Raw genomic sequence first — 13,674 nt, forward strand, 5'->3', positions numbered from 1 at the left:
GACCCCTGATGCACCAGGAATTCGTAGACATAGTCTTTTTGCTTAAGCCCTACAAGTCCCCAAGGACCGATGGAATTCACCATTTTTTCTACCAAAAATAATGGCATATACTTAGTAGCTTAATGAAGGACTTTTGTACTAGTGTTTTCTTTACCAGGACAATCCTGACAAAAATTAATGAAATTTTTATTTGTTTTATTCCTAAGATTTCAAATCCTTCAACCTTTAACCAATATAGACCCATTAGTCTCTGCAACACTAAGTATAAAATAATCACCAAGATTATTGTGAGCCGTATGAAGCCGCTTTTGCACAACCTTATCAGCCTTTCTTAATCTAGCTTTCTAACAAATCATAGGGCTTCAGATAATGCGGTTCTATATCAGGAGATCCTTCACATATTTAAAACTACCAAAGGTAGAAAAACCTTTATGCTTGCTAAGATTGACTTGGAAAATGCTTTTGATCGGCTTGAATGGTCCTTTATTCACGACACCCTTCATCACTTCAAATTTCCTAACTTATTTTTTGACCTTATCATGTCTCGTATGACGTCTTCATCAGTTTCTATCCTCCTTAAATGGATCTGTTATGTCTTTTATCTGCCTTTTCAAGGGCATTTGGCCGGGAGACCCCCTCTCCCCTTAAATATTTATTCTATGTATGGAGTATCTTTCCCGTTGCATTGACTTTGCTATTGACTATGGCTTATGGAATCCAGTTAAAATATCTGCCCGAGCTCTTTCCTTGTCTCACTTGTTCTTTGCAGATGATATTATTCCTTGTGCAAAGGTCGAATCCACCTCATGTATGGAAATTTCAAGTATCTTTGAGCATTTCAATTCAGTCTCGGATCAGAAGATTAGCCTCATCCAATCCAAACTCTTTTTTTCCAAAAATACCCCTCTCTGTGCTAAGGAAATGAATAAAACTATTATGAGTATACAGGAAGGACATGTATTTGGAAAATACTTGGGACATCCTATCGTTACTTAGCTCCCTTCTAAGCATGATTTCCAGTACCTTCTAGACAATTTCAAAACTCGACTGGCGAGTTGGAAAGCTCCTTTTCTTACAAATGTTGGGAGAATGACTCTTATTCGATCTACCCTTAGCTGTCTCCCCAATCATGTTATTTACCTGATTAATTATGTACCTGATTAAAATCCCTACTTACATTATTAAATAAATAAAGTCTTATCAACAGAATTTCATTTGGGGCACCACTCCTGAACGCAAAAATATTCAACTCTTGAAGTGGGCCTCTATTTTAAAGCCTAAAGATCTTGGAGGTCTAGGAATTCAGAAACTTGAAATAAAGAATTTGACGTTGTTAGAGTGTTCAACCTGGCGTGCTTTCTACTCAAATTCTTCGTTGGCCTATGTATGGCATAGTAAATATCTAGGACAGTGCTTGGACGTCTCTCCAAACTGGAAGGCTTTAACCCTGAGCTGGCCTTAATGTAAAATAGATGTCCAATAGCAGCATAGCAATGAAGATCAAATCAAATTCTTTACAGATGCTTGGATAGCGCCTTATACGCCTCTTCAAAATCTAATTCATGGACCACTTCTTAAGCAAGAATTTAGATCTAAAGTATCCCAGTATAGAGTAGCGAACAGTTGGTCCTTCTCGCAGCTATCTTTCGACCTCCCTGCTAATGTTGTTTCTCTCATAAACTCTATTCATTTTCCACACTACAATTCCTCAATGACAGATAAAATCAAATGGGGGTTGACAGGCTCTAAATTTTTTAGTGTGAATTCCTGCTATAATGACATCTTCCTCTCAATCTATCCCAACTGGGGTATCTCCAACTTCTCTTGGATTTGGAGATTGGATGTGCCGCCTAAATTAAGGCATTTCCTTTGTCTTATTAATCATAACAGACTCCCAACAACTTCTTACCTTCATCATATTCACTGTATCCTTTTCCTTAGTTGCGGACTCTGTAACTTGGCAATGGAAGAAACTATCGCCTATCTCTTCATTCACTATAAATCCATTGAACCATTATGGATTTAGTTTGGCATCATCGACCAAATTTGATAACTCAGGTATACGATTTTAGAGTACCAACACCCAATGTCGTGGCTCTTGTATGTACTAGGCATAATGTACTCGACCTTATGCCTTTCCAACAAGCTACGCATCAAATTCCCTACAAAGTGCTGCTACCCTTCTGCGTTTGGGCAATCTTATTGGCATGAAATAAATGTGTTTTCCACAATATCCTTTTTGAAATTTCTGCTTCTAATGTACTGTCGTTGGCCACAAAATACTAGTTTTTAGCTTGTAAACATAGAGCAGAGAAGCAAACCAAACTTATGTATATCAAATGGAAGCCCCCTGCACTTTCTTTTGTTATTCTTCATACTGATTACAACTTTTACTTCCAATTTGAAAATGACTTCTATAAAGGGTGTCTATAGAAATTCAAATGGTGAATGGTTACTAGGATTCACTAGTAGGGTCTTTATGCCAAGCCCTTTGGAAGAAGAAATCGAGGCTTTACTTCTGGGTTTGAACATTGCAATTTAATATCATTTTATGTCATTGAAAATAAATATAGACTGCATTCAAATTGTTCAAGCCATATCAAATGTATCATCTGATGATTCACCTTTATTATCAGCTTGCAGGTGCCTGATGCATAAAATAGCTAACCCTCTATCGAAGCACATATACAGGGAACATTATTGTTGGCTCATGCACTGGCACAGATGAATGCAGCTACTACAACACAACTATTTTGGGAACCTCCTGCATCCGTACAGGATATTTTGAGCACTGATAAAAATGGAGACTTGAGTTGTCGTAGGGTCAGGATACACACGTCTGACCAACTTATATTTAGTACTACTGATCGTAGTTGTTAGATTGTGAATACTAGGAATATGTGTATTTATTATTATATAACCATATATATATATAGTATGTCCTGTTACCCAAAAAAACAATACTATTCATGAATTAAAAAGAAGTTAGAAAAAATATCTTAATGACATAGTATAAAAATGCGTAATAGCACTTGGAAGAAAACTTGTAAAGGAAATATTACAGCCAAATACCATTTAGACATATAATTTAGGTAACTAGCGTATAAATATGTATATTTTATGTTGAATATGTATTTACTATACAGATTTACACAAATAATACACATATACATATATGCATATTTAACACATATGCATTATACACTACATATACAATCGAAATATATAGATAGTGTATACTTCGATCATATTGGTAACTAGATGCTCAAAAGGTACATTTATGTGAGCTTCCCATTTGCAAAATATGATGGGTCAAGTTGGAGGAATTGAGTTATGACCCATTATTTCGCCATATTAACTCAATCCATCTTAGTCCAAGTGGATATTTGGTAGAATTAGGCAATGACTCATTTATTGATTCAGTCTATTTGATCCAGTCCATTTTAGTCCAAGTAGCCTGTTTGTCACCTCCACGTAAAAATGACGGACCTATTATAAAATATAAAGCAAAGAAAAAGAAGAATAGCAAGAGAAGAGAGAATAATTCTTATTTCTCTTGAAGAGTGAATCACAATGAAGGAAAAACTCATTATTTATAGGGAAAAACTAACCTTGGGGTTTCTAACTTTTCCATAAATAGAAATTTGCCATATAGTAAAGTAGACATTCACTATATATGACAAAGTAGACATTCACTGTATATGGTAATGTAGACATTCACTATATATAATAATACATTTATAACACTCCCCCTTGAATGTCTAATTGATGGACAATACACGTATAGGTTGTCTCATTAAAAACCTTACAACGAAAATCTAGTGGGACAAAATCTCATAAGAAAAAAAGAGTATAACGCATATTAACTCCCCCTAGTGAGAACATTCTCGAACTTTTGCATCCTAATCTTGTGTATCATCTTCTTCAAAGTTATAGTTGAAAGAGACTTTGTGAATAAATCATCAACATTGTCACTTCAATGAATCTTGTTGCACCATAATATCACCATTCTTTTGGAGCTCATGTGTATAGAAAAGTTTTGGTGAAATATGCTTTGTTCTATCTCTTTTTATGAATCCTTCCTTAAGTTGTGCTTTGCTGTAAAAACTCGAGACTACCCCTAGTCATCACACGGTGCTTAGAACTAAAAGTGATCCCAAGCTAACTCTTGTACTAACATAACTCATGAGCAACTGAAAAAACACATACATCTGAAGAAAAATGCGAAAAATAAATCTTTTCTGAACTTGATCAACACAAAGCTAAATCAATATGATTAACATTCTGCTTATACAAAACAAAACTGAAACTGAATACATCAACTATATTGACTGTCTATGAAGCCTCTACTATACTGACTATAAATAGCTAGGACGCGACTTCAACTACCATTAATCAATACATATGATTAAGAAAATAAATTACATGAATAGCATCTAACTGAAATCCCCAAAGTAGGAGGACTCATCATTTGCGGGCCAAAATCTGCAAGCCGTTTGAATATGATAAACGCGCTACAACTCATACCTACATTATGAGATAATGTAGCACACAGACATATATGTGGATCAGTACTTTTGGAATATACTGAGCATGCGGGGGTGAATGCATAAGTAAAAACTGTAACTAATTTTGCATATAACTTGTAAAGAATACATGCTAAGTGTAAATGACTCACATTGGCTTGAATATCTGAAAGCTGAAAATCATGAATCATGAATAATAAAGCATACTGAATAAATCTTGTGATAATAGCACTTATTTCTAAAAGCTGTACTTTTACTCTTTCTATTAGTGGAATAAGTAGGACTGAAGTCAAGTCTAATTTCAAATCAAGTAGGCTAAGCGTAAAATGACTCACCTCTGTATCTGTAAACTGAAAGATAAAATCTCATAGCTAATATCTGATATAAAATAATATTTGAACAAAATTTTGAGCCTTTACACTTAGTTTCTAAAAGCTGTTTTGTTATTCTTTTCTGTTAGGCTGTAGGAATTTCTTTTAAAAACTTTTCTGTAAAGATTACTCTTTTCTGTAGGGAGGTTTTTCTAACCGACATAAACCATGTGAGATATCATGGATTCCAACGTATACTTCCCCTAAGGGGAAAACCTCGCGTTAGGGAGAGGTGTCATACTTTTGCCAGGGAGTATAACCTGAGCTAAGTGATCACAATCGGTATCTCTCATCCATATAGAAATGGGAATAATCTGAATCTGTACCTACATTGGCTCGTAGTTTTGGAGAAGTAGGATGCGCTAAACCCACACTTCCCGCTCGGTGCAAAATACTACTCCCTTTAATCTGTGTGCTCATTTTGTAGAAAATCCACTTTAAAACTAGCATAAGGGTTTATAATGAAAACTAGTTATGCATCTGTCTATTTTAAGCTGTAATAAAAAATAGAAAAAATGGTCAAAAGCCCTCCCAACCTTAACCCAAATCCCTACACACTCAACCTTTAAAGGTAACCTATTACCCCCTGAATTATTTTTAAAGTAGAATTATTATCCCCCTGAACTATTTTAAAATGGAATTACTACCCCCCCCCCCCCCCCCCAAAACTGACAGCTAGTCATTTGAAATGAGGTGTGATGCACGCGCTGCCACATCATTTCCACATCATTTTTTATTTTTTTTACTCTAAAAAAATTAATTATTTAACTTTATTATTTCCTTTTTTCTTCCCCATTTTTCATTTTGCTCCATTTTCTTGTTCAACCAATTTCATCTTCTTGGGCCAAAAATAAAATTCTTGAGAAAAAAATGGCGGATTAATGAAGTTCTTGAATGGCGGATTAATAAAGTTCTTGAATGGCGAATTAATGAAGTTCTTCAACCCAATTTCATCTCTTTTTACTCAAGATCGCCATTAATGGTGAATTCTTCCCCATTGTGGAAATTCAAAGCTTTGAGCTCGCCATTAATAGCGGATCTTGAGCAAAATTAGAGAAAATTGGAGAAATGGGTTGAAAATTATACGTGGGTTATATTGGAAATTATATATGGCACTGTGGAAATTCAAAGCTTTGAGCTCGCCATTAATGGCGATCTTGAGCAAAAAGAGAGGAAATCGAAGTTCTTGAATTTTTTTAAGTTTTTTGAATCGGAGTTTCCCAACTTCTTCATTCAAGAATTCATTAATCGGAGAAATCTTATTGTTTCCTTAATTCAAGTGTTTCTTGGTTTCGATTTCGGAGAAAAAAGAATTTCTTAGTTTCGGAGAAATCCATTAATGAGGAAGATGAAGAACTCCATTAATGAGTTCTTAAATTTTTGTTTTGAAAAAGAGAAGAAGAAGACATGACGTAGCAATTAAAATTCATTAAGAAAAAGTAATAATTAAAATATTTATTATATTATTAAAAATAATGACGTGGCAATCAGAAAAAAAGAATTTAAAGTGAAATGGGGTCAACTGACGCACCCATGGGCAGGTGTAGTCACGTCTAGTGACAGGTCAGCAACTGGGGGGGGGGGGAAAAAAATTGGGAAAAAAAAGTTTAGAGGGATAATAGGTCACCTTTAAAGGTTGAGTGTGTAGCTGAGATTTCAACTAAAGGTTGGGGGGAGGGGTAATAGACCATTTTCACTAAAAAATAATTTGTTTTCTATAAACTGTAATACAATTTGTAATAAAAATTGTAAAGTGGATCCCATATCTAAGCTGTGGATCAAAAGATCAAATCTTGTTCAAATCTGAATGTAAACTAGTCATAGGATGCTTAAAAGCAAAATCTTCTTGAAATATCAATACTCAAACTAGGGGCTTAAAAACCCATGCTTTAAACTCATGTCAAATCATCACAAAGTTCATGCTTAATAATCAAAATCTTGAAATGCTTTAACAATTCTAGTCAACATAATGAAATTCAAATTCTCAATATGTGAAATCAAGTCTCATGCATAAACATGTGAAAATAGATATGCAATTCAACACTTAGATCACTTGTAACTTCATAAACTTCAAGTAAGAACAATTGGGTATAAACCCTGAATTGAAATTCATGTAAATTCAACTTTTAAAACTAGTTTTGGGGACAAGTATGAAAAGAAATATCCTTTTTCATAACCCTACATACCTTAATTGATGAAGAATTCGCGAAATGATTGAACCTTTAAGCTTGAATTCCTTGATTTCATGTGAAAACAATTGAATCTTGTTCTTGGAAATAGAAGAGGGTTTTTGAGTTACTTACTAATTACTTAGGGTTAAGAGAAAGGAGTTTATGCGTTTAGTATCTCATAAAACATTTTGAAGTGATTAGGGATAGTTTAGGGGTGTGAAATGACGTCAACACCCTTGATCTAGGTCAAAACGGAGTATTTTTGGCACTTGTAAATGACTTAGGAAACGCCCAGTCAATCGCCCAAGCCAAGGTGTGCGACGCATTGTCAAGTTCCTAAGTTTTATTGGGCGGCGCTTAACCAATCGCATACCCGTACTACCTCTCACGAAAATAGGTATAACTTTTTGCTCGGGTATCGGATTAAGGCGAAATTGGTATCGTTGAAAAGATAATTCAATTATCTACAATTTGGTGGGTTTTGAGATGAAGAATTCTACATATATCAAAAGTTATATACGTTCAAAAATGACCCTTGTGAAATTAAACACCAAAAATTGGCCAAATCAAAGGCTCTTAGCTCACTTTGCTCTAAGTGACACTTATGAACATCTTTACCACCTCATAATCTTTATTCAAACTAGGTTAATGATCATGAAACATTGATTTAAGTACGAATCATGGTACTATAGTTTACACTCGCCGAAATAAAGGTTTGAATTCTAGCGCGAAAATACAAGGTGTTACATTATCTCCCCCTTGGAATCATTCGTCCTCGAATGATGGATAGGAACTTGTTGAATCCTTAGAGGTATGGAATAATGTGGACATTATATGTCTTCTAAGAAAGGATATAATTGAGCTGAAACATTAAAACTTCTATCATGAAACTGATTTTTGAGCTTACTTACCTTTACTTACAATAAGGAGTTGATTCATGCTGAGAGTTTAGAATTAACTCTAAATGTTCATGATAAAATCATTCATATAGAACTGCGAAGTGATAAATTATGCAGGAACGAATCATGAGACAACGAGACTAAGATCATACAATGGGTATTACACTATCTGAGATGGAATACTTGGAAAACTAAAACCATTCACTGAATACTTATGAACTGAATCATGACTAAATATCTGAATCTAAAACTGATGCTTGATGCATGGACTGAGCTGAGTTCATAATTTGCAAACAATTTACCTCATGGAATGGCGTTACTTGCGAAACTTTGGGTAGTACGACTAGATGAAAAGTAGGAAATCTATAGGATCTTATCTGTTTGATTGCTAAACTGGATTGCAAGCTATATGGACTGGATCATACTGAATGCTCATACCCAAATAGAGGATTTCTTCAACACTCTCCTAAAAAGTTAAAATGATATCAGGGAGCAAAGCACTTTGGGCATGATCTGAATAAGGCATTATGAATAAGAAATTACAACATTGCTACAACTCTATAGCATGAAGCATAAACCTATAGATCATAAGCTAGGATAGAATTACTAGGCCTTAGGCAATGCAACTTCTTACCTTCAAGCTTAGCAACACTTCTCAAATACTCCCTTAACTACACTATTCCCCTTAAATACCTTACTCGTTTGATTCAACTTATAATACTCACATGGGCATTGAAAAGTCCATCTACTAAAGTCTAGACTGAACTAAATTCTCTCACCATGATCAAGTCTAGCTCGAATCACAAGGTACAACACGCTACACCATAATACTAGTCTAAACCACATGATTCAATCATCTATGTCTTTTCCAGAGCTCACACCCTAAGCATAACGTGCCTTGTCACTTTAATGACTAAATCAGAACTCTTACTATGGATTCACTAGCGCATATTGTATTCCTCCACTTACATCCCAATATGACATTCAAGCCTATCTTTATGACCACTTATGAACTTCAAGGAAAACACCCATAAAGGCATACTTCACATATTCTCAAAACCTCTATCAACAACAACTTCCTTGCACTATTATTAAGAACACACACACCAATTTTCAACTAACTATGACAAGTATTAAAGACTTGGCCTCAATCTTACTTCGCATTTTAGCCTTAGACAGAATAACATAAGTAACCTTTTTTAATGAGGTTCAGCAACTCCCTCTCATCTAAACCATTTCTTATTCATTATCATCACCACTATCTTAACGTAGGAAGAGGTCACTGAAGGGCTAACACATAAGGACCTGAAGCTCAAAAGAATACTATACATAAATCTGACACTTAATTGTGGCCTGAAGAATAAAGTATCCACATCATGGACTCACCAAGGAGATCTAAACTGAAGGCATGCATGACATCAACTGAATTTCACTGGGATCATGAGTTTTTGAGAACTGATCATACTCTAAAACATGAGTTCATACTTAGCATAAGCTATTCAACACAAGACTGGAGTTCATAGATTTTTGAGGAGTGACTTAAATCACAGAGTGAAGCTGATCTTACTTACTAAAAGCTGAGAACAAACTTGAATACGCATGAAGTTTATAAGCATTGGCCTTTGGCATGGATCTATCATGCAAGACATGGATTTTGTATGATAATGACTGAAATCCAAGGAATACTCTTAGAGTAACAAGGGATCATTATCTCATCACAACTCTTATTGACATATATCACAACCTAATTAAAAAAAAATTGATTTGTTTCTTCACTCTACCATCTCTCCCATAGATCAACGCGGACGTTTTAAGCTTATGGGTTTACACATTAATGGTAAACTCACAAGAATAAACTATATTTTGAATTTACTGAATTCATTCTTGAACTACCCTTTCATATATCATCCTTAACTTTTTAGCTTCAATAATCATCATCTAAGACTTACACTCTCATTTGCAAACGTATCTGCCTCACTAAACACATAGTAATATCCTACCAAGATCACACTTCTATACTTATATTTTTTAATTTTTTCTCAAATCATAAGAATCAAAATCATACTTAAAAGACTCAATACCATCTATCCTCAACTTAGATATTAAGAACACCATGTACTAAATAACTAGCCTTCTTCCACTTAGCAACTCAAGGGTACTACTAACCACATACAAAACTTAATAACCTTAGAAAATAATGCAACCCCATATCACGTTGTGCACACCCCTACATCATACCTACAATATCATTCTTAATCTAAAATCAATAAACTTAAATTCTTGCATTCACTTTTCAAGCTTACTAAATCACATCTATATAACTAGCATCACCAACTAAGTAATCATCATTTCCACCTTTATGATCCTCTACTATTCAAACTCAATGTCTAGTGCTAAACATGCTTAACAACCCAACCTCACATACTATTCTCACTTGGAAGCTATAAAACAAGACACCAAGAAACACCAATCCATCTATACACCTAAATTACTTTCATAGCTCTATAAGTTTAAACTAAACTCCCTTTTTACAACCTCAAGGGAAGCCTAAATCAATAATACTCAACGATCAAATACTTCATTAATAACCTATACTTTTCTAACAAAATAAATACGATTAATAACTCCTTTGATACTTCATGCTAACAACAATTCACCTTAACTAATAACTCCTCCTCTACCTTCCACTAAACTAACACACAAGGACATATAACTTCGTTACTAACTCAATCACATGCACAAGTTTATCTCTATACTTATTAATCTTCATTCCCACTTTTCTGGTCACCACACTTCTATACCCATACTTCCAACAATAAAAGAGTTCTACTACTTATAAATCATAACACTCTAGGTTGCAAACCCCTTGAATACAAACTCTATTTAACAACCTAGGTTCATACTATCTCCTTTTATGAGTACTATCCATATTGAAGGGTAATGAGGAATCTAAATACATATCTTACTCTGTCTTAACTGAAGGACTCATGGGGATGAGGAAATAACTTTCAGATTGAGGAATTTATAACACACTAGCGACCTCTTCTCAAGCCCCTTGTGTTATTTGAAGTTACTCATAGTAAATCTGAGAGCGTTATCTTGGGATGAATTGGAAATTACTAATCATGTTATCTCAAGAATAATACATACATGGAGATGTATGGATTAACACACGAATCAACATAAGTTTCTGAAGGAAAAACTTTACAGCACGATCTAGATTATGAAAGAAAGGAAACTTTTCTTAAATTCCTAGTAGCCTGTCGAAGAAAAGTGCAGACGTTTCCATACAGTTCCGCAAGACTCTACTAGACATGGATTCATAGACACCCTAGGACACTTGAACTCTGTGCTCTGATACCAAGTTTGTAATGAACCAAGACTACCCCCTAGTCGTCACACGATATTTAGAACCATAAGTGATCCCAAGCTAATCTTTGTACTAGCATAACTCATTAACAACTAAATAAAACACATAAATCAGATGAAAAATGCGAAAAATAATTCTTTTCTGTACTTGATCAATACAAAGCTAAATTAATATGATTACAATTCTACTTATACAAAACAAAACTGAAACTAAATACATCAACTATACTGACTGTCTATGAAGCCTCTATTATACTGACTATAAATAGTTGAGATGCGACTCCAACTACCACTAATCAATACATAGGAGTAAGAAAATAAAGTACATGAATAGCATCTAATTGAAGTCCCCGAAGTAGGAGGACTCATCATCTGCGGCCCAAAATCTGCTAGCAATCTGAATATGATAAGCGCGCTACAACTTGTACCTACATTATGAGATAATGTAGCACATAAAAAGATATGTGGATCAGTAATTTTGGAATGTACTGAGCATGTGGACGTGAATGCGTAAGTAAAAACTGTCACTAATTTTGCATATAACTTGTAAAGAATGCATGTTAAGTGTAAATGACTCACATTGGCTTGAATAACTGAAAGCTAAAAGTCATGAATCATGAATAATAAAACATACTAAATAAATCTTGTGAGTCACAACACTTAGTTCTAAAAGCTGCACTTTTACTCTTTCTATTAGTGGAATAAGTAGGACTGAAGTCAAGTTTGATTTCAAATCATGCAGGCTAAGTGTAAAAGGACTCACCTCTGTATCTGTAAACTAAAAGATAAAATCTCATAGCTAATATCTAATGTAAAACAATATCTGAATAAAATTATGAGCCTTTATACTTAGTTTCTAAAAGTTGTTTTGTTATTCTTTTCTGTTTGGCTGTAGAAAATTCTTTTAAAAGCTTTTCTGTAAAGATTACTCTTTTCTGTAGGGAGGTTTTTCTGACCGACATAAACCATATGAGCTATCATGGAGTCCAACGTCTAGTTCCCCTAAGTGAAAAAACTCACATAGGGGAGAGGTGTCATACTCTTGCCAGGGAGTATAACCCGAGCTAAGTGATCATAATGGGTATCTATCATCCATATAGAAATAGGAATAATCAAAATCTGTACCTACATTGGCTCGTAGTTCTGGGAAAGTAGGATGCGCTAAACCACACTTTTCGCTCGGTGCTAACAAGTACTCCCTTTAATCTGTATGCTAATTTTGTAGAAAATCCACTTTAAAACTAGCATAAGGGTTTATAATGAAAACCAGTTATGCATCTATGTATTTTAAGCTATAATTAAAACTAATTTATTTTCTATAAACTGTAATACAATTTCTAATTAAAACTGTAAAGTGGATTCCATATCTAAGCTGTGGATCAAAAGATCAAATCTTGTTCAAATTTGAATATGAACTAGTCATAGGATGTTTAAAAGTAAAATCTTGAAATATCAATACTCAAACTAGGGGCATAAAATCCCATGCTATAAACTCATGTCAAATCATCATAAAGTTCATGCTTAATAATTAAACTCTTAAAATACTTTATAAATTCTAGTCAATATAATGAAATTCAAATTCTCAATATGTGAAATCAAGTCTCATGCATAAACATGTGAAAGTAGATATGCAATTCAACACTTAGATCACTTGTAACTTCATAAGCTTGAAGTAATGATAATTGGGTATAAACACTGAATTGAAATTCATGTAAATTCAACTTTTAAAACTAGTTTTGAGCACAAGGATGAAATAAATATCCTTGTTCATAACTCCACATACCTTTATTGATGAAGAATTTGCAAAACGATTGAACCTTTAAGCTTGAATTCCTTAATTTCTTGTGAAAAGCACTTGAATCTTATTCTTAGGAATGGAAGAGGGCTTTTGAGTTACTTGCTAATTATTTAGGGTTAAGAGATAGGATTTTATGTATTTAATATCTCATAAAAATATTTTGAAGTGATTTAGGACGGTTTAGAGTTGTGAAATGACTTCAACACCCTTGATCTAGGTCAAAACGGAGTGTTTTTGGAACTTGGCAATGACTTATGTGACGCCCAGTCAATCGCCCAAGCAAAGGTGGGCGTCTTCTTGTCAATCACCTAAGTTTGGTTGGGCGGCGCCTAACCAATCGCATACCCTTACTGCCTCTCATGAAAATAGGCATAACTTTTTGCTCGGGTATCGGATTAAGGCGAAATTTGTATCGTTGGAAAGATAATTAAATTAGATATAATTTGGTGGGTATTAAGATTAAAAACTCTACATATATTAAAAGTTATATACGTTCAAATATTATCCTTGTGAAATCAAACACCAAAAATTGGCCGAATC

Source organism: Capsicum annuum, chromosome 11, assembly GCF_002878395.1.
Source record: "Capsicum annuum cultivar UCD-10X-F1 chromosome 11, UCD10Xv1.1, whole genome shotgun sequence".
Lineage (NCBI taxonomy): Eukaryota > Viridiplantae > Streptophyta > Magnoliopsida > Solanales > Solanaceae > Capsicum > Capsicum annuum.